The sequence below is a fragment of the Rattus norvegicus genome, chromosome 1 (assembly GCF_021556685.1).
Source record: "Rattus norvegicus strain SHRSP/BbbUtx chromosome 1, alternate assembly SHRSP_T2T, whole genome shotgun sequence".
Lineage (NCBI taxonomy): Eukaryota > Metazoa > Chordata > Mammalia > Rodentia > Muridae > Rattus > Rattus norvegicus.
The window spans coordinates 91690680-91712648 of NC_141534.1; the positions used below are offsets into that span (position 1 = coordinate 91690680).

At 48.2% G+C, this 21969-nt stretch overlaps 2 long non-coding RNA genes across 2 annotated transcripts; one reads left to right on the forward strand and one right to left on the reverse strand.

The window, feature by feature from the left end:
* Positions 1-266: 266 nt before the first annotated feature.
* LOC108349556 (uncharacterized) lies at positions 267-20900 on the reverse strand. The gene is made up of 3 exons (XR_015649905.1): positions 20598-20900; positions 16918-17000; positions 267-1729 (listed from the first exon to the last, which is right to left on the reverse strand). It is a non-coding gene; the product is annotated as an uncharacterized LOC108349556 (long non-coding RNA).
* Positions 3205-21342, forward strand: Ceacam6 (CEA cell adhesion molecule 6). The gene is made up of 10 exons (NR_045097.1): positions 3205-3504; positions 5270-5626; positions 9165-9284; positions 9352-9443; positions 9791-10045; positions 11274-11549; positions 19313-19436; positions 19636-19750; positions 20402-20454; positions 21080-21342. It is a non-coding gene; the product is annotated as a CEA cell adhesion molecule 6 (long non-coding RNA).
* The last annotated feature ends 627 nt before the right edge of the window (positions 21343-21969 follow it).

Below are 21969 nucleotides of genomic sequence, written 5' to 3' on the forward strand. Positions count from 1 at the left end.
CACTGATCTCTAAGCATAGCAGTGAGCCATTAGGGGTCACGTTATTGGTACACCCCTTTAGCAGAATAATTGTATTGGGGTTTCCCCTGGGCCCGTGACCTAATTAGCCTGGTGTTCCTTGGACAGTTTAGCAACGCCAGGTATAGGTTCCACTTAATGGAGTGGACTGAAGTAGAAACTTCTGTTACCTTTGGAAAGTCAATTGTATCAAATGATGTTTTGCTGGGACACACAGGTGAAAGGATTTTTTTTTTTTTTTTTTTTTTGCTAAAGCAGACACGTGCAAGAATGTTTTCCTGAATCAGACACAGGTGGAAGGATGTTTTGCTATAGAAAACATATGAAAGGGCACATGATGTTAAGAAGGGATATAGATATGACCCCACAGACAGTGGGAGCCACAGCACTGGTTTGCTTTGCCCCGCCTCCCTATTCTTTGCTAATGAGATGCATGGATTGGCTCACAAAGGACTTCTCTGAGGTTCCTATGGCTTCTTGCCACTTCCACAGCCTCGGGCTGGTGGAAGAGCCTTGCGGTTTCTTCTGGATTGAGCTACAGGTGCTGGTTCACGGGTGGTGACTGCCAAGTGGACTGAAGCTGCTGGTTCATAGTTAGTGTGTACTATTGGGCTGAACTACTGATATCCTGACAATGAAGATTGGACTCACCCCCAGAGAACTATTTCTAAACCAGTCTACTTCCCCCGTGTCCTAAAAACCTTTCTTTTCCACCACCTCTGGTGAGTGGTGGGCTAGAGGGGAGGCTGAACACTTATTAAAGTCGGTTGAGAAAATGTATGCCTACAGTGTGTGGTGGGTTTGGTCTAATGCTGCGTGTATTGTTTTAATTTGTGTCCCCAAAATTACACGAGAATCCAGACATCTGCACATAAGACACTGGGGGAACCCTGCCCCCAGTTGGTTTGGATTAATAAATAAAGTTGCCAGAGGCCAATGGCTGAGCTGAGAGACAGAGGAGAGAGTTTTAGGATTCCCTGGACAAGGGACAGAGAGAAAGAGGAAGGAAGAGATCCTCTACACCAGGAGAAGGAAAGGAAAGACACCGTGACTGAGAAGGTACAGGACAGAGAATATAGCTGCCATGTAGGAGCTGGGGAAGAATGGCCCCAAGAGGGCTGCCTGACTGGGTCCGGGGCAGCAAAGATAGACTACAGATCTTAGTAAGTAATGGTTTGGGAATATGGGAGAAAGGTAGACTAGCCACATAGAGGTTAGGAAGTGGCCCAACCATTGAGCTATTTCAGACATATCAAAGAATAAAGGCTGTGTGTGTGTGTGTGTGTGTGTGTGTGTGTGTGTGTGTGTGTGCGTGTGTGTGTGTGATTCAAAAACCGAAAACATCGGGGCAGGTAGCGAAGAGCTCTGCCGCCATCACCAGGACCAATTTGAGTATTTAACTGGCCATTACTACAGCGATGGACCGTAAATGCAATAGACAGGTGGTTGGTCACTCCCATAACATCTGTGCCACGATTGTGCCAGTGTATCTTACAAGTAGGTTGCTGTTGTAGGTCACAGGGCTTGTAGCTGGGTGGTACTGCTGATTGCCTTCCTCTGGTAGTATGCAGAGTGCCTTCTAGTACGATGAACACTGGTCAGGACGGGTGAAACTTCCAGCTAGGCACCAATTCGACTTCTCTGTGTCAGGAACAAAGACAAGGATGTCCACTCTCTCCATGCTTGTTCAATATAGTGCTTGAGTTCTTAGCTAGATCAGTGAGACAACTGAAGATCAGAGGGATGCAAACAGGAAAGGAGGTATCTATATTTGTAGATAATATTTTATACATAAAAGACCCTACATCCCTCTGTTGCAACCCTAAAAAGATACATACGGAGATTTTTGCTTTGAACCCTCAGGGTGCAAAGCTCCTCTGATACTGTTTGTCCCCCTAGTTTTCCAGCTCTGGACCAGCAATCTCAAGACGACTTTTGTCATCTCCCTCCACTTACCTTGCACGGGCTGGAGCCCCGATGTGAAGGGACACCACAGTGAGCAGGGTTGGGATGATCAACCTTGCAGCCTGGAGGTCAGAGCCCATCTGCACCTGGGTGCCTGGTCAGCATTTCTGCTGCAGCCTAGAGCACCAGAAGCAGGTCTTTGTAACCATGGGCTTTTCCACTCACTGCCCTGTCCCCAAAATAATGACTCTGAGACTTGATTATTTATAAGTAAATGCCTAACGAGCTTGGGCTCATTCTCCAACCAGCTCAGGACTTAGTTAACCTGTTTGTTCTATTCTATAAGCGCCCTGTAGCTGGCTCCTTCTCTTCAGTTTCATGCATCTGTCTCGTCAGAGTTGGGGTGAATCTCTTCGCACCTGACTCTATCCCAGAGTTCCTCTCTCCCTGCCAGAACTCCCACCTCTAATTTCCGGACTCGGCTAATAGGCCATCAGATTTTTATTGACAGGTGAAGCTTCCATACAGGACACAAGAGAGTCTCTCTACAGGTCTTCTCATGTCATCAAGGGGGTGATATTAAGACACAAAGTAACAGTCATTGAGTGAAATCCCAGAGACATGAGCTTGGCTTTGGATCAAGAGGTGGATATGCAGCCTGCTTCCCGTACTCTGACCTAACAAACCATGGTAAGTTCCTCGCAAGTGCCTGCTCTGCCCTTCCTCTCCTTCCCCTGCCCAATAAGGGGAACCGGCACTCCATTACCCTCAAGCATCACCCAGAGGGAGAGATTACGGGAAAGTCACCTGAGCGTAGGACAGAAGTTGCCCATAAAGGAGATGAGCAAACCCCAGACACTCTGCTGATACACAGAGACAGTCTTTGGACCTTCTACTGAGGAGAGTACAGCCCAGAACATCCAGGTCACCTCCTCTTGCATTTCCAGGACCTGAAGCTCTTTCCATTTCTAAATTTGTGTCCAGGCCAACCTGATGACAGAGAAAGAACTGGTCTCCTAAACCAGTCATGATTCAGCTAGCCCACTGGTCTGTCCTAGAGGGACCCTGCTGAGAATAAGTCTTACTGCCACAGAGCCTATAAGTTGCTAGCATGTAAACAGCTAGTTGTGTGTCTGTGTCACAAAAGGAAACACATCCTTACTTTGGGACTCCAAGGCCTCCTCCCTCTGTGATGAAAACAGGCCCCAGGCTGAGGACACAACAGAGGTCATCGCTGGGTTAGACAGGTTGACTGGGGCCCACTTCAGTCTGTGGGGGGATGGGGAACTGAAAACAAGCACAGGGAAGGGAGAGGAAAGAACACCGGAAGGGTAGGGAACAGGGGCAAGTCCTAACAACAGGCCCTGTCCCTAACCCATGTGACCCTGAAAGAACCAGCCCCAGGATGAACTCAGCTCAGAGAGACAACAGACAACAGAACTGACCCGGCTGGACCATCAGGGCAGTGCTGGAGCCCAAGCTCTTTTCCACAGAGAGAGGACAGAGCCAAACAACAGATCATGGAGCCCCCCTCAGCCCATCCCCCAATGTGTGTCCCCTGGCAGGGGCTCCTGCTTGCAGGTGAGGGGAACGACCTTGGGAGTGAGCAGGAAGACAGGAATAGATTGGGCGTGCTACAACCAGGAGGTGTATCCATCTGGCACAGCTCCAGGGATGGACTAGACCAGGGTAGCGAGGGAATAAAGAAAAGACAGATGTTCACCCAGACACGGGAAAGCTGGGATCAGGTAGACTGGGATCACCAATGGAGAAACCACAGCATCCGGGAGCACAGCGTGTTTATTTATAGAGTTGCACAGGGAAGAAGGGTTAATGCATACAGTTAAATAAGGAGCAGGGGTTTATGAAAAACAGTTGTTATCAAGGTGACAGGTGATGTCCTAGGAGCAGTCTCTATAGGGGAGAAATCTTCATGCCACAAATATCCATGGGTCAAGCAGACAGCTATGGTGGGCATTTTCTGCATTCAATGTCCATACTCCCACCTAGTGCCCTGACAGAGATGTACCGACGGGAGCTGGGAAACCCGACATAGGTATTTTGTGCATTGGAGTTGAAAAGAAAGGTTTATTGTCCACAGTTGAACAAGGAGGCAGCTGGGTTGGCTAATCTCAGTGGGAGGAAGGATAATCTCAGGGTTACACACACACATCTAGGAGGAGGAAGCCATAGTTGATAGTTTCTACATACTCTGGCTTTAGCTGAAGTCAGCCATCTGTAACATCCATATATAGACCAGAAAAGTATTTTGCCATACTGAGCCTGACCCCAGGAAGACATTGTCATTCCCATGGGTCTGGCGCTTTGGGGTCCTTGACATGCCATCTGTGTTCATGGCAACAATAAGAATTTACACACAGATTTAATCCATACCCACAATGCAGGGTCCCTAGAAAGGGTAGTTAAGGAATACATTCCTCAGGATGCCCTGAACGTGAGTGTGCCTCTGAGGACAGGGAATGGTGGGTTCAGAGGGCACCTGGGAAGAGTTCTACTGTATAAAACACATGAGAAGTGCAGGAAGTTCAGGAAGCTGATGGGAGAGAGGACAATGCTGTTGACCTCAACAGTGGCGGGGGCTGAGGGAAACACACACACACACACACACACACACACACACACACACTCATACACGCACTCTCTCACATTCATACTCACACACTCACATATTCACATATACAAACACACACTCACATATTCTCACATACTGAAACATACACTCACACACACATACACTCACACACACACTCATACATTCACACACTGACACACATACACACACTCATACTCACACACACTCACACATACACTCACACACTCATACATTCACACACTGACACACATACACACACTCACACTCACACACACTCACACACACATACACTCACACACACTCATACATTCACACACTAACACACACTCTCACACACACACATACAGTCACACACACATATACTCACATCCACACTCTCATACATTCACACACTAACACACACATATATACACACTCACACTCACACACACACATACACTCACACACACTCATACATTCACACACTAACACACATACACTCTCACTCTCTCTGACACACACACACACACTCACATATTCTCACATACTGAAACATACACTCACACACACATACAGTCACACACACATACACACTCTCATACATTCACACACTAACACACACATACTCTCTCACACACACACACACACACACACACACGTGTTGGACAGAGATACCTATTCATGACACAGGTCCCCGTCTTTCTATACATAAAAGGTCCACGTATTAATGTCTGTCTCTATCCTCCCTCTCAGCCTCACTGCTAACCATCTGGAACTTCCCCGCCACCGCGACGCCTACTGCTGAGTCGGTGCCACCCGCAGTTCTCGAAGGGCAGAGCGTTCTTCTTCTTGCTCACAACCTGCCAGACAACCTACTAGCCTATCACTGGTACAAGGGAAAACGGTCGATAGACAAAGATCTAATTATAATGTATGAAATAAAATCTCAAGAAACTAAACAAGGGAAGCTGTACAGCGGCAAAGAGACTCTGTACCCTAATGGATCCTTGATGTTACAGAACGTCACCTTGAAGCAATCTGGAATCTACCACCTAAATATCCATTCTGCAGATAACCAAAAGTCAGTGTTTGTGGAAGTCTTTGTGTACCGTAAGTGATTCTCTCTGGTCTCTAATAGTTAAGTGGGGTTCATTGCATTTCACACACACACACACACACACACACTGACACGCTCACACTCACACACTCACATACACACTCACACTCACACACTCACCCTCACACACTCACATACATACTTACATAGACATACACTCAGCACAAGTCACTCACACACATATTGCACTCATACACATTCATGCACACACACATATTCACACACACACTAACACACTCATATACACTGACATATGCACACACTCATTCTCACACACATTCACAGACGCACACACTGACAACACATTCATACTCACACACACACTAACACACACACATTTATACTCACACATACACACATTCATGTTCACACACACAGGCTCACACGTATACCCACACACTGACACATGCACACTGACACACACAGTCTCTCTGTCTGTGTCTCTGTCTCTCTGTGTCTCTCTGTGTCTCTCTCTGTCTCTCTCTCTGTCTCTCTGTCTCTCTCTCTCTCTCACACACACACACACACACTCTCTCTCTCTCCATTCAGGCTGTCTGGATGGTGCCTACATCCTGTCTGCATCATGGTCCCTTACACAAGAGCCGCTTCCTTCCCCTGTATCCACGCTGCAGAAGGCAGGCTGGTGTGAAGGGGGAGCTCTACTCCACACATGGTCTCTGTCCCAGGGACCGTGGCTCTGTGGAGGAGCATGGAGGACTCTGTCAAGAACTGGGTAACCACTCAGGCGGTTGTGAGCACTATGAGGCTAATCTGTAGATGAGACAGGAGTGCCCACAGCAGTTACCCTATGGAAGGGAAGGAAAGCATGAAGAAATGCAGTTACTGAGTCTGGAGCCTGAGTGCTGGTCATAGGACGGGGTATCTGCCCGCAGCCACAGTCCTCTTCACTATGACTGGATTGCTTCTGAGGTGCCTGTGGCAGGGACTGTCCTAATAGACAGGAAGCTTGGGGGTGAGACTGGTTTGTGCCTTAGAGCACGCACATTATCCTCCTCCTCTGCGAGAGTCACATGAATCAAGACAGTGTCTAAGCCCGTCCTCCAGGCACATGCTGACCTCCTGGACTTAAAATCATGTATCCCTTTGACGGATGTGGTGGGAGCACTCCCGGTAGAGGATAAAGAAAAGAACAGTGCTCTCTCCCTCTTCACTGGACACTGGACCAGGACAGATTCCCAAAGATTAGACAACTCCTAATAGTTTTGTGATAAAGAATGGAGGGAAACCCAGGCGAGACAGCGTTAGCCTTCAATCCCAGCACTTGGAAGGCCAGGGAGGGAAGACTGATAAAGCTCTAGGCCAGTGCAGACCACATACTGAGGGGCGAGCTGTGAGTGAGTGAATGAACCTGCAAGCTATTTAGATGCCGCAACCTGTGTAGGTCTAGACCTCTGCACAAACCCACTCTCGGTCCGTACTTGAGGCTGGTCCTGCCCCATTCCTGTGAACACGTACGTGTTCGTAAGGCTCACCCAGGAGCCATTTCACAATGGCTCTTAGTTGAGAGTTTCTGGCTTATTTCTGAGGCAACTATGTGGTATATGGTCTACGGGGCTTAGCAGTCACTGTAAGATCCCTGGATCTCTCTGTTCACTGCCCATCTCTTTCCTCTCTTATCACAAGTGGAGCTGGCTTCTCTCTTCCCTTCTCACTCTAAGGCTGACTGTCCAGTTCCCTTCCTGTCTGCACTTGAGGCCAGACCACGCCTGCAGAACAGTAGTAGAGAACACAGAGGCTGAGGAAGCTGAAGCTCCCACGAGGTTCCGCCATTAACTAAAGCTCTAGCTGCCTGTATGTGACCCAGGTCTCTTCTGTGACTGGCGTGTGATGTAAGTCACAAGGACAGGACAGGACAGAAATGACTTCCATTGTAGTTCACGGTAAACTGATTCCACGGTGTACTGATTCCCAGGGAGACCGAGACTCCTGGCTCCTTCTCAATATGTCACTGCTTCCTAAAACTTTCAAGAGGGAGTTGTAGCAGCCATGGCTGGCATGGGCTGACCCACTTCCACACACAGCTGTGTTCTCAGGATGTCTCTGGGTCCTCTTACTCGGTGACATTCTGAAGCTCAAGTCTAGGAGTTTGCTGCCAAGTTGCCCCATCTGGGAGAACTTGATACAGCTGTGGTTCCTGGGGTCAAAATAGAAGGATAAAGCATTTTGCACGCTAGATTCTCCAGTGCAGCTACAGACATCTACTCTTTGAAACTTACTAATACGACATGGCATTTGTCCACATTTAGTGTCACAGACAAGGCACACTTCCTGCGAGTAGCTCTGTCCCTGTCACGGGACTCACAGATCTCACTACAGGAGAACCATTTGTAGTCTTGAAGGACTCCAGACTCTAGCCTAAGACTGGCTGTGCTCTAGAGAGACATTCCTCTTAGACACAAGAACAAGGTTCTCTATCTTAGGCCTGCCTGTCCCCCTCACTCTGACACTGGGATCTGGGATGACTGCTGAACCAATACCAGTCTCACTTCAAGTCTTCTGTACGTGGTCTGATCGCCTCTCTGTGCTTAGGAGAGACTGTGGGCCATGGGATGCCCACGGTGACTTGTCAGCATGACAGCCTTGGAAAGCCAAGCCTCAGCCAAAGCTCAGGCTGAGCGGCCAAGAACATCAGTGGATGGGACCCAAGCACACAGGTGACCTAAGTATTTGGTTTCAGGCCCAATAAGGGGCTGAGGTACATATTTTTCATACCAAAGCAGATCTGGCCTCCAGGTTCTTCAAGCATCCCCCAGTCTCTACCTGGCAAACCCTGCCCCCAACCCTGAACTTTCCCCCGGGGCTGAGTTGCCCTTCCCCCAGAGGCTCATCCCCATATATGCCAGACCTTTTGTTCCCTCTCTGTGCCTGCATGTGCACCCTTTCTCTCTTTCTCTTTTTCTTCCCCTTCCCCCACTTCTGTCTCCCTATGGTGAGTTCCCTGGGCTTGGCCATGTGAGTGTGTGTGTGTGTATATTTGTGTGTGTGTATTTGTGTGTGTGTATTTGTGTGTGTGTGTTTGTGTGTGTGTATTTGTGTGTGTGTTTGTGTGTGTGTTTGTGTGTGTGTATTTGTGTGTGTGTGTGTGTGTATTTGTGTGTGTATTTGTGTGTGTGTATTTGTGTGTGTGTGAGTATGTGTGTGTGTGAGTGTGTGTGTGTGTGTGTGTAGGTCAGGCAGTGAGGGCAGCAGGGCCAGGCAGTACTGCTGCTGCCGTTCCCTTAAACATGAGGCATGCCCTGCTTTCTGTCAGTAGTATTGATCCTCAGCACCTCCCGAATGGAGCAGCCCATTCACAGGGTGAATCAGTCCACATCCAAACTCTGGCACTGAGCTCCCATGTGGAAAGCCAGCACTTCTCCCACACCCAGTGCCCATGGGCAGAGTGCCCAGAGCCTTGTACATCTATCTGTGGCTCCTTGGTGGACGGGTGAGAGATACGCACCCTTGTTGGAAGAGGCCTTTCCAGGTATCCTGTACCACACAGATCATTCTTTTCTGTTGTCTACACAGCTCTGTTAAGCAAGCCCACCATACGAAGCAACAGGACCACTGCTGTTGAGGGCCGAGACACCGTCGAGCTGACTTGTGACCCTCTCTTCCGGAAAACAACCTACCTGTGGCATCTGAATGGTAAGAAGCTTCGAGTTGATGACCGCATCGCCCTGTCTCGGGATAACGCAACTCTCACTTTGCTCAGGGTCTCTAGGCATTTCAGAGGACGCTATGAATGTGAAGCCAAGAACCCACTGGGTGCCTTCCATAGTGATCCATTCACTCTGGATGTTTTCTGTGAGTAACTTCTTATCCCTGCCGTCTAGTGCACATGCAGTGCTCTGCTCCGTGACACTGACACTTGCCCCTGAACCAGACTGGCCACACCATCTGCTCCAGGCACATCCTGGCAGACCAAGACTTTAGACAGACAATGGAGGGCCATGCCTCATGTTTAAGGTTTTAATTGACAGGGTGTGGGTGGGATCCTCTGTGTTTGTGGAATGTTGGAGAGGGACCCGAAGCCCTCAGAGGCAACTGCTTTATGACTTACGTTGTCACCCTGCTCAGGGCCACACTGACCTCCTACCAGACAAGATCCTCTGTGTCCTTTTATGGCAATCTTGTCTTTCTCTTTCCTCCAGATGGCCCAGATACCCCCGAAATATTTCCCCCGCACAAATACTTTGAGGAAGGCAGGAGCATGTGGCTCTCCTGCCAAGCAGTGTCTCACCCCAAAGCACACTATTCCTGGAATGTCAATGGAGAGCCCTGGAACGCTAGACAAGAGCTGTCTATCCACCAGGTCAGCATAAGTAATAATGGACTTTATACCTGCCTCGTCAACAACGCAGCAACTGGCCGCAATAATTCCAAGGTCAAGGAAGTTATAATAGTGGGTAAGTGGCTTCTTGTAACATCAGGACCAATCTCTGAGGGTGGGGTCTGGTTTTCCGTGAAGAGCAGGGAAGAAGGAAGTCCATAGCTCCTGTCCACCGTAAACCCTAGTTCTCCCTAAAGTGTCTTGACCCAGGAGATGCTCTCTTCCCCTGAGTACACTGACTTCTCTCTGCTCACTTGGAGACATGGATTTCAAAGAGGATTAGTGCCTCCTAGGTAGGAGGACGGAGGGGATCCTGCTCCTCCTTCATTCTCTGTGTGACCTCTCATCTTTTACACTCTCTGTAATCTACAAAGGACGCCAGGACACAGGAACATGCATGGGGATGGGAACACTTCACCCCCAACAGACACCTCCAAGGTACACAGCAGTTCACAGCTCTCCTCACTTCTGCTCCTGCCCTGCTGACTGGTTCCAGTCTGACTCTATCTACAGTTGGACAGGATGGGTGGTGGAGAAACCCTGAAACACCTATCCAGAATCTGGGTAAACCCTGAAGCTAATCAATGCCAGGACCTTCATGGGGTCAGGCGTCTGACTGAGAAAAGTGAGCTTTGGGGTAGATGTCTCTGAGCTGGGCCCTTGCTCTGACAATGCGTCCTGGGACGTTGTGGACATTTGGTGCACAGGAAAGACAGATAGTTTCACTGTGGGATCCCTGCTTGGGAGGGAAAGGAAATATGGAAGGTATACATATATGTATGTATAGTATGTATGTATGTATGTATGTATGTATGTATGTATGAATATAAGAAGTGAAAACAAGAATAAGATCTGTCTATATAAACATATAGGTATATCTATTTATATAATATCTATATATAGAAAATATCTACATAGAGAAGTAATTATAGAATGAGTGTGAATATAGTAGGGTGAGATGGGTTTCTTGAAACTGTCATAATGAAACTTACTATTTTGTATGGATATCTAGAGTTCCCTGATAGTGAAGGTGTTGGATACTGGAGCCTAGAAGAGGTTCTTGATGTGAAAGCTAGAGACATGTCCCAAGGTCAAGCCAGGGGGCGCAGTAGATGAGAGGAGGTTTAAGCAGGTCCTTACTCTCCCTATAGACTGTCTCCTGAACCAAGATGGGGGATCTCTACAGTGCTAGAGATGACTTCAAGGCCATCTTATGCTTTATTCGATGGTCCCTGAGAGCTGGTTGAAACCTTTCTGTAAAGAGAGACTCCCTTTAGCTAGTCCTCTCTTCTGTATGTTCACAGAGAAGTTGCCAAAGCCCCACATCCAAGTCAAAAATGAAACAGTCTTAGAACATCATTTTGTGGACCTGACCTGCATATCAGAAAACACTGGAGTTTCCATCTGGTGGACGTTCAACAATCAGAAGCTGAAGGCCACAGACAGGATGACGTTCTCCTGGAACAACAGAAGGCTCACCATAGACCCTGTCACAAAGGAGGATGCCGGGGCATACCAGTGTGAGGTCTCCAACCCCCTCAACACCAGGCTGAGTGATCCAGTCAAGCTGGCTGTGCTCTGTGAGTGACCCGAGTTCCTTCCCTCCCACATCTGACCACGGGATTTCTTTGGATTTTTTGTTTGTTTGTTTGTTTGTTTTTGTTTTTTGGCTCTTGGGGGTGTTATTTATTTATTTACACCACAATCATTGCCCCCTCTTGGTCCCCCCCTCACAGAGTCCCTCCCCGCAACCCCCTCAGAAGACATGCTTAAGTTCTCCCCTTCTACCTCTACCTGGGTTATAGAGAGCCAACTTCAGGAAGTTTTGTTCATGGAGCTATGGCACTGGACCATCTCCAAGTCCCCGTACTAGGGGATTCTTTACCGATATTGTGCAAAATAGACAACAGACCCAGGGAAGAGAATGTCAGCTGAGACAGCCATAGACTGAGGTGTGGTATTATCCACTATTATCCCACACTTGAGAGGCTGAGGCAGGAGGATGGAGAGGAAGACCAGCCTGAGTTACAGAGCAAGAACCTGTCTCTAAATTACATATACACAAATAAAACCCAAACAGGAAACCCAATTACAAAGTGGCTAAGAGTTAAGCCCTGAGTCTGGCATGTGGTCCTTGGGACCCATGGGAAAAGGCTCCGGGAGACCCACTGATACCAGAACCCATGGGTGGTCTTGTTCCTTGCAAAGATGGCAGTGTTTCCAGGTGAGTCTGAATCCTCGCACACGCTGTGTGTCATGTTCAGGTTCCGGCATGAGAGACAACGCCAGAGCTAGACCACGCGCAGTGTCTGTGAGCGAGGAACGAGGCCAGCAAACGTCTGTGCAGCTTTCAGTGCAGACACCGCTGTTCTGAGAGGTTTTGTTTGGTTGGGGACCTTTTGCTTCCTTTGGGGAACCAGGTCCCAGCCCAGGCATCCTCTCAGGATGGAGATGATGATTGTCTTGGACTCTCGATCCCCCTGCCTCCACGTCCAGGTGCTGCTCCTACAGATGTGCAGCCCACCTCTGGGTTTTCTGAATATTTCTGAGGACCCGAGTCTGATTTAATCCAGGGAGATGGAAGTTATGGATGGAGAAGGCATTGTTTCCTCTCCTGTGTGTGCCATTTACTGCGACCTTGCACAGGATTCTTTCTGTATGCTGTTTTTATGGTATAAATATAATATACATTATGTCTGTATATATTATGTGTTATATGTTTATGTTATATGTTTAGATCATGTTATGTGTTATATGTATTACATGTTACATATTACATATTGCTTGTTATTTATTATTTTATATTTTATTTAATTATATATAACATGCATGTTATATATGTGTAATATATTGATTATAATATGTATAAAATATATTTATGATATATAATGTATATGGTATTTCTGGTTTTAGCTATTTTGAAGTGTGCATTTCAGTGGCATTAAGGACATTTACAGGGTTGTGTAGCCATAGTCCATTTCCAGAACTTTATTGTTTTAACACACAAGCCTTCATAGCCATTATATGTTAGCTTTGGGGACAGACAGTGACAAGTGTGGATCACCAGTACCCATATATAATCAGGGTGTGGCAGGAAATGGCAAGGTAGAGACAGAAGAGCGACTGGCCAGGCCTTTCACATTAGCAGAGTAATGCATGAACAGTCCTTTATATCTGCCGTTCTTCATTGAGCTGTGTTGTTCATCCCCCTACCCCCTGCCCTAGACAGGGTTTCTCTGTGCAGCCCTGGCTGTCCTGGAACTCATTCTATAGACCAGGCTGGCTGAACTCACATAGATCTACCTTCCTCTGCCTCTCAAGTGCTAGGACTAAACATGTTTGCCACCACTCCCAGCAATTTTTTTCTTTTAATGTCAGGTCCTTTCCTTCTTTTTGAATTGGGCTGTTTGTAGTTTTTATTGTGACTACTGTTGAATTGTGAGAATTCTTTATATATTTTGGCCCATGCTCAGATTTATAATACATAACATCTTTTAGCACTTTGAAATGGTCTTTCCACTTTCTTGATAACAAACTCACTCTGTTACTTGTTAATAGTGTTTTAACCAGCATCCTAACTGTACATACTTTGGACAAGTAAAACGTGTTCTTTGATGTCTATGGATAAGACAGAGTGTTAAAGTTAGCCACTTAGTATCCATTACCTCATTTATCTTACATCTGCTATGATGAGACATTTGAAATTCCTCTTAGCTACTTTGAAATATAATTCTTTATGGGTTACTTCTAACCTGCTCCTCTTCTCAGTGTGAAGTCTATTTCCTACTACCAACAGCTTCTCCATATTTTCTTCCTATACCCAGTCTCTGGTAAGCACCTTTCAGCCTTCTGGTTACATAGAAGTTCGGCTTTTTAACTGGGCAGTGGGTTACGGTCAGAAGGAATGCAAACTCATAAGTCTCAAGAAGCTCCTGAAACTAACAGCACCTACTCACCTCTCCCTGAGGTTGTATGATGTAACTGTTTCTGGGAGAGTAGGCTTTCTCACCCACTAGTGCAGATTCATGAGCTGTTACTCATGCTGAGATGGACTTGTTGTGATGTGGCTGCCTTCCAATCATTCATGTTCCTGTTAAGTAACCCTTTGCCCATGTTCCTAGAAGTAACTCCAAAAACCCACTGGTTCACTGTGCTCAGTTTGGGTAAAATCACTTCTTTGATCTGTCAAAGTCACACAACACAATTGGCATCTGAATAAAGACTTAGAGAACCAAGGATGAGTTGGGCGAGAAGTAGTCACATGGCCACAGCTAAGGTCGCCAACACATGGAGCTGGGATGATCATGTGAGAATGAGTTATCTGTTGAGCTACTCTCAGTATGGTACCTTTCCCCATATTATATGATGGCACACCACCTACCAATGTTGGAGGCGGCATGTTCCATATGGTGCATCATAGGGCATATAATCAAGGCATGCAGAGGTCACTGAGAATGGAGTGTCCTTTGAGGAGATCCCAGGATGACCAGGTTCCTCTAACAATATGGACGGCATGCCATCCTTGGTGAAAGGGATGCACCACATGACTGTTTGGTGGAGTACAGAATATATTATGACACTGGAGTAGTGCATACAAGACAAGTGCATAAGGAGATACCTTTGTTTTAGTGGCAGAAAGTGATGTTCACCTCTTTCCCACAAACAATTTGCTAGAATGAGACAGGATTCAACAGACAAAGGCATGTAGATGGTCTCTACTGCATTAGCCTCTATTTGGGGTGTGGGCAGGGGGGATGGAGACACAGAGAGATAGAAAGACAGAGACAGAGAGAAAGGAGTTGAGATGGCTGGATGTGGTTGTCATGGTTTGTATATGCTTGGCCAAGGGAGTGGCACTATTAGGAGGTGTGGCCTTGTTGGAGTAGGTGTGTCACTGTGGGTGTGGGCTTAAGACCCTCATCCTAGCTGCCTGGAAGTCAGACTTCCACTAGGAACCTTAGATGAAGAGGTAGATGACTCAGCTCTGTGTGCACCGTTCCTGCCTGGATGCTGCCATATTCCCTCCTTGATGATAATGATAACCTCTGAGCCTGTAAGCCAGCCCCAATTAAATGTTGTCCCTTATAAGACTTGCCTTAGTCACAGTGTCTATTCACAGCAGTAAAGCCCTAACTAAGACATGGTGTAAAAGAATCAGATCTGTACTCATGATGCAAACACTCAGAACCCATGGGAGCTATCGAGAGTAACAAGGAAGGGTACACGGTAGCAGTGATAGACCGCCCTCAGGTCTGACCTTTAACCCAGAGTAAGCCATGGTTCAGCACGCAGAAGGAGCCTTCATAAAGGCTCAGTGCAAGAACCTACAATGATCGCTGGGTTCTCAGCCCCGACCTGCTTGTTAGGAAAGACTTTCCAACAAACAATGAAAACTCCAACCAGAGTCTGGATCATGGGGATTCTGGCCTGAGTGTGGAGGGGTTGCTCTGAGAAGCAGAGGAACTCGGTGAGGTGAGCACCCGTCTGTCCTGAGACAAAGGCTGTCTAACCTGAGGGACTATGGCAGAAACCAGTCCCCAGTTGACTGGCTGTATGAGTTATTAGGGATGCTGTTACCATCGCCCACCGATATTAGGACCTGGAAAACAACAGGACAGCCCTTTCTAAGAAAGCTGTGTGCACAGAGGTAGCAGTCAGTAGCCAGTATACTGGGCCACAGAGGGCTGCATTCAGGAAGAAGCTCAGAATGGGCAGAGGACTTTGGTGGCTTTCCACAGGTCCACGGTACGATCTGTTCTTTATGGGGCAGAAATTCCGTCACAGATGAAGGATTTGGACAAGCACACAAAAAGCCTGTAAAGTACAAAAGCAAGCAAGAGGGCTGGAGAGATGGCTCAGCGGTTAAGAGCACTGACTGCTCTCCAAGAGGACCTGGGTTCAATTCCCAGAACCCGTCTGTAACTCCAGTTCCAGGGAATCTGACAGCCCCACACGGACATACATATAGATAAAACACTAATATACATAAAATATTTTTTTAAGAAAGCTAACAAGAGGGGAGAAAGATGGTGTCTTAGGGATCCATTCCTGTGAAGAGACACCCTGATCACAGCAACTCCTATAAAGGAGAACATTGACTTGACACTGGCTTACAGTTTCAGAGGTTCAGTCCATTGTCATGATGGGAAGTATGGCAGTGTGCAGGCGGACATGGAGAAGGAGCTAAGAGTTCTACGTCTTGATCTACTGGCAGCAGAAGGAGACCGTGTGTTGACACTGGGTGTAGTTTGAGCGTAGGAGACCTCAAAGCCTGCCCCCCACAGTGACACACTTCCTCCAGCAAGGCCATACCTCCTAATAGCACCTCTCCCTGTGGACCACGTATTCAAACCCATGAGCCTATGGGGGCCATACCTATTCAGTCCACCACAGATGTTAAAGTGCACAATGAACTATGTCCAGGTGACTCAAAGGCAAACGTAGGGATCCATAGGGAGCCAGAGTAGCTACGAAAACAATGTACAGAATTCCAGATCCTGTGTTAGTGATTTAAAGCCTGCACAGCGGCTCCCAGGAAACACAGACGATGAGTTGAGAATATTATGCTTGGCCTAGGGGTACACAGTTATTCCCCCAAAGCATGTGACATAGAGTATAACTGTCACGGAGACGGTCTGCCCAGCCTATGATCTTAACAGTAGTGGACTACAGTCCCTGAGGCTGAGCTAGGCCAAGCAGTGCCAGCCAACCCTGGAAAGTGCCCGAGTGGCTCATGGAAAACATCTGTAGATTATGGAGGGATAGATGGAAGAAAGTCCCCACAACCCGGCCAATGTAGTTAATGAGGCCATTGAAATAAGGGATAAGATCTCTGACTACTGCATTAGGCCTTGCTAGTCTCTCTCTCTCTCTCTCTCTCTCTCTCTCTCTCTCTCTCTCTCTCTCTCTCAGCATCCCCATAGCAACCTAACATCAGTTGTCACTTACTCTGATTGAATGATGGTGGGCCTTCAGATTTTGTTGCATCATGCTAATTTGGATTGATTGTCTTAGAGACGTGTAAGAGGCATCTAGAAGAGTAAAGATATTATTTAGTGGATTTAAATGAAGGCACCCCCACAGCCATAGAGTTGTTGACTAAAAAAAAATCTCAGTGCCAGATGTGGGATACCTCTTACGGATTGTTATCCAGGGAAGCCACACAGTCTGCAAAGGCTATGGCTACTACCGTTGGTTGCCTACCCGATGGCTTAAGGCAGCACATACATTGGTTGGAGACTATGACTGAACTGGAACCTTTCCCCTGCTTAGTGCTGGAAGGTATCATAACGGTTGCTAAGGGAAACTGTCACCCACAGTTAGTAGCTTGGCTATGGACCCTACATGCTATACCAGGCAAGGTGGGCCTATTGTCACGATAGTGATGTGACTCTTGGGTATATACCTAACTGCTTTCCAATTAGATTTAAGGCTTTCTACACATGAGAGAACTCACATCTGGTGCTGGAAATTGGGCTTAAAACTCTCAGCTCCTCCTGTGTCATGCCTGCCTGGATGCTGCCTTGTGTCCTGTCTTGATGATAATGGACTGAACCTCTGAACCTGTAAGGCAGCCCCAATTAAATGTTGTCCTTTAAGAGTTGCTTTGGTCATGGTGCCTCTTCACACAATAGAAACCTTAACTAAGACAACAATGAAACTCACACATCTCAGAAAGTTCCTAAAACTTGCATGCTTCACAAGGCCTCTCCCCAAAGCTATGTAACCAGTAATGGTTTCTGTGGAGAGGAGATGCCTGCCATGCAGGGTGTCCTAGAGCTTCATCTTTCCTGAACTGTGATATATGCTGGGGTGGGCTTTACCGGCATGCAGCTGACTGAGTTGCCTATGTTCCCATGATTAACTCCTCACCCACACTCTTGTCAAGTGTCTTATCCAATAATCTCACCAGTTCATGTGGACTGATACAAAAGTATGTATGTTCACATCTCTCCAGGAAATGTCAATTAGTAGGATCGCACATGAGAGATCATAGACTTCTTTTTCTATGCAAGATTTAGTTCACTTAGCATATTTTCCTCCAGGTTCACACATGTTCTCACAATACAGAGTTTACTTCTTTTGAAAGTTCCAACTACACAGCCAGGGGTATTTACACCACAGCCTTTCCATTCATCCACCAACGGACACTGAAGTTTCTCTATCTTGACTCCATTGATAATATAGCAAAGAGCATAAGGACTTAGCTATCCTTGCAATGCAGGGTACTGGTTCCTTTGTATACCCTGAGTGAGATTGCCAGACCAGATGGTGGATGACGATCTGAATGCCTGGAGTTTGCCATTTTCAAGCAACCTGGTTTATCGTTCGGTTAGTACTGACACCTCTGCTTTTCTGTCACAGTCAAGAAACCACAGGCAAATCTGATGTCGCAAAGCTTTTACCATCTTCTAAAAGCTTTAAGAGTTTTGGGGCTGGGGATTTAGCTCAGTGGTAGAGCGCTTACCTAGGAGGCGCAAGGCCCTGGGTTCGGTCCCCAGCTCCGAAAAAAAGAACCAAAAAAAAAAAAAAAAAGAGTTTTAGGTTCTCCGATTGAGGTCTTTGATCTGCAACTTGTTGCAGATTGCACAGGGGAAAGCCGTCTGGTATGGATAGACATCGGCTTCCTCAATATGGTCTGTGAAAAGGGATCCTTTCCTGCATCCAAGTCTGAAGCCACTCGGGCAGGGGGGCGGGGCAGTTGGGATGCTTCAGCGGACAAAGGTGACTGCAGCCAAGTGTGAATGCCTGAGTTCAGTCTCCGGGACCCACATGGTAGAGAGAACAGACTCCCACAGCAGTCCTCTGATCTCCTCACACAGTCCACGGCACATGCCCAAACACACACACACACACACACACACACACACACACACACACACACACACATGCACAAACACAAACAAATAAATGCAAAACAAAACAAAACGAAACATTTCTCTACAAGTGTATGTTGGTGTCTTTATGCAGGAAGGCAGGTACAGGATAGAACGAGATAAATTAACTCTAGTTCCTATGACCCAACGGAACCGCCTGGTACTTGTCACTTTATTTTACTGCAACATGCAAGGATACAGAGGGATGAAGGAATGTTGTGTTTCGTGGTTCCTGTTCCGGTTTCGAGACACGGTCTCACTCTTTACCCCAGGCTGCTCCAGACTCCACGCTGTCATCCAGCCTCCCTTCACACCTCCCCTCCCCCAGTCACCCACTGGACCTTCTTTCAGAAGGTGCATCCCCTAGAGGAGCAGACAGGGATGCCCGCCCACCATGCTGAGAGTGCCTTTCCAGTATCCACCATAAAATGACTTTAATTCCCTCTTCTGATATCCTTCCATGACAGATCAACCGTCAAAAAGTCCCCTGTTGTCACCCACGATAGTGGCTAGCTTGGTTGCTGAAGTTCTGGCCGGGCTGGCTATCCTGGGAGGCCTGGCATATTTCGTGTTTTTCAAGAAACTTGACAAGTATGGTGGCTTTCCTCTTCCCCTACCTCCCTGCTTGGGAACAGAAAAGGTCTTCTTCACCTCTGTCTCTAGACTGGGCCTCTTCTCGCCTTTCCCATGTGCCTGCTTCTCATTAATTCCTTGGGGGGATCCTCAAATTCCCGCCTTCCCGGTGACTCCCTAATCCTCTCTGTTGCTCTGGTCCCTCCCATTCCCATAGGGCTTAGAACAAAAGATTCCTTTGTATTTCTCTGTCTCCCAGTCCGGAAAGCCACGAAGGAGTACACAGGCAGGAACGAAAGAACTGGAAGAGAGCAAAAAGAAAGCGCAGAAAGGTAGGTCAGAGAAGTTAGAGGAGGCACAAGCATCAGGGTCCCCTAGGACAACCCGGGGCAGGGGAGGGAAGAAACAGCTCCCTGTGGGAGACAAGTAGGGGTGTGTGTGAGTGTGTGTGTGTGTGTGTGTGTGTGTGTGTGTGTGTGTGTGTGTAGACAGACTGTGCAGAGCACTCAAAAGATCCGCTCACCCCAAGTACCTTCCCCGGCACCAGGTAGAAAGATAGAAAATGACAGGGGAAAGGAGCAAAGGCGGGGAGGGGAGGGGAGGGGAGGGAAGGGGAGGGGAGGGGAGGGGAGGGGAGGGGAGGGGACAGCTTAGAAAAGGATGCAGCACCAAGAAAGGCAGCAGCAGCCGCAGTGTGAATGCTTAGTGAGGACGCCAAGCAGCTCCCAGGAGTCATGGTTCCCAGGGTGCTCCCAAGAATCATCGTTCCCAGGAATTATGGTCCCCAGGGTGCTCCCAAGAATCATAGCTCCCAGGGGCCTCCCAGGGGCCTCCCAGGGGCCTCCCAGGAATCATGGCTCCCAGGAATCATGGCTCCCAGGAATCATGGCTCCCAGGAATCATGGCTCCCAGGAGTCATAGCTCCCAGGGTGCTCCCCAACCGAGGAACCAAACAACAGTGACAGTTTCTCCCACTTATCTAGAGCAAGAAGTAAGAGCATTCACAGTGAGGACAAGCCAACACTGTCCACCCAAGGTAAGCACAGCCACTGACCACGGGGAACCAGAAGATTCCACCACCTGTCCCCACCATGGCACCCTGGACACCAGCCACTGTCCACTGTCTGGCTCACAGAGCAGATCTTCTCTCCCCAGCCCCCAGTTGCTGTAGGTCCTCACCCCTTCCCAGCCTCGGGAGAACAGGTCAGCTGAAGGGAGATTCAGTCCACCTAGTGGGGCAGGTCTGAGGAAACCACACGTCAGGAGCCGGTTCCTCTTGCTCAGCCTTCCCCTCCCTCTGGGGGTCCTGAGCACTCATCTCCTTTAGGACACTCTGCTGTGTGTGAGAATTGCGTTCCTTGTCTTCATAGGAGCATGTCACTGACACATACCCCAGAGGAAAGATTGATCTCAGCTCTGTGATCTGGGAGAACTCCTGGCCCAAATGATCCAAGTCTGTCTTTCTTGCCTCTCCTCTGGTCTAATAATCTCAGTCTGCAAAACAGACCCTGTAGCATGCAAATTCTCTAACCGGCCATGCGCATCACCAACCGTCAGCCCTCACCATGTCTACCACCCGCTCCTGCAGCTACAAATCGCAAGTCTTAGGTCGGCTCCGCCTTTCCGCGCTCTGGTGACTCTTCTCTTGCTTCCTTCCGCAGGTCACAGGCCCCATGACAGCTATCCTCACGAGACAAGTATTGCCTGTCTCCCCTCAGATGGCTCTGCAGGACCTGTGGACTCTTGGAACCACAACTGTGCCATCAAGTGTGTGTCCTTAGTTCCTCATGCAACCGACAAGGAGCTTCACCTCTCCGTCCTTAGCCTGCTCACCTACACTGCCCACTACCAAAGGGGCCAAGGGGTGTGACAACTAGCACCTATGTAGCTCCCAGCACAGACCCAAACAAGGAAGGGACCCTTCTCCCTTGTCTAGTGTCATCTGAACCTTCTCTGGCCTTCAGTGGAAGGGATTCCATTCAAAGCAGTGAGAGGTACAGGTGCTGGGGCCTCTGTCCCGTCCTCTGCCCTGCACCCTAGTCATTTAATGTCTGCCAGATGAATTCAGACAAGAACAGGGCATCATACAGGAGAATGGCAGGTTTCTTAGAGAAACACGGGAGGCATGCCGGAGAGTGAGGGTGGGCATCAAAGGCCCACTGCAGACGGAAGGCCCTCAGGGTAGACAATAGCCAGAGGGCCAGAGGCTTCGTGGTTAGGTGGGCTGGGTCCTGTGTTCCAAAGTGTCTGCACAGACAGCCTTCCTGAGAGGTGGCTTCCTGCTCAGGAGATTGACAGGCCACATAGGCTGACGCTTAGAGGAGGGGACGATTGTGTGTCTTGTTCTTTCTCAGGAGGCTCCTGCCACATCGCATCTCACGTCCTTTTAGCAGCAATTGAGAATGGCGGTGTTTTCAAAGCTGTCTTCCCACTCTGGTGTGGACCAGGCTTCTCGCTGAGATGTGCACTATTGGTACTGTGCTCCTTAGGGTGGTCTGTCATCTTCGTGCCTATCAAGGCCATTGTGTCATAGTCCACTTATGCTCTCCTA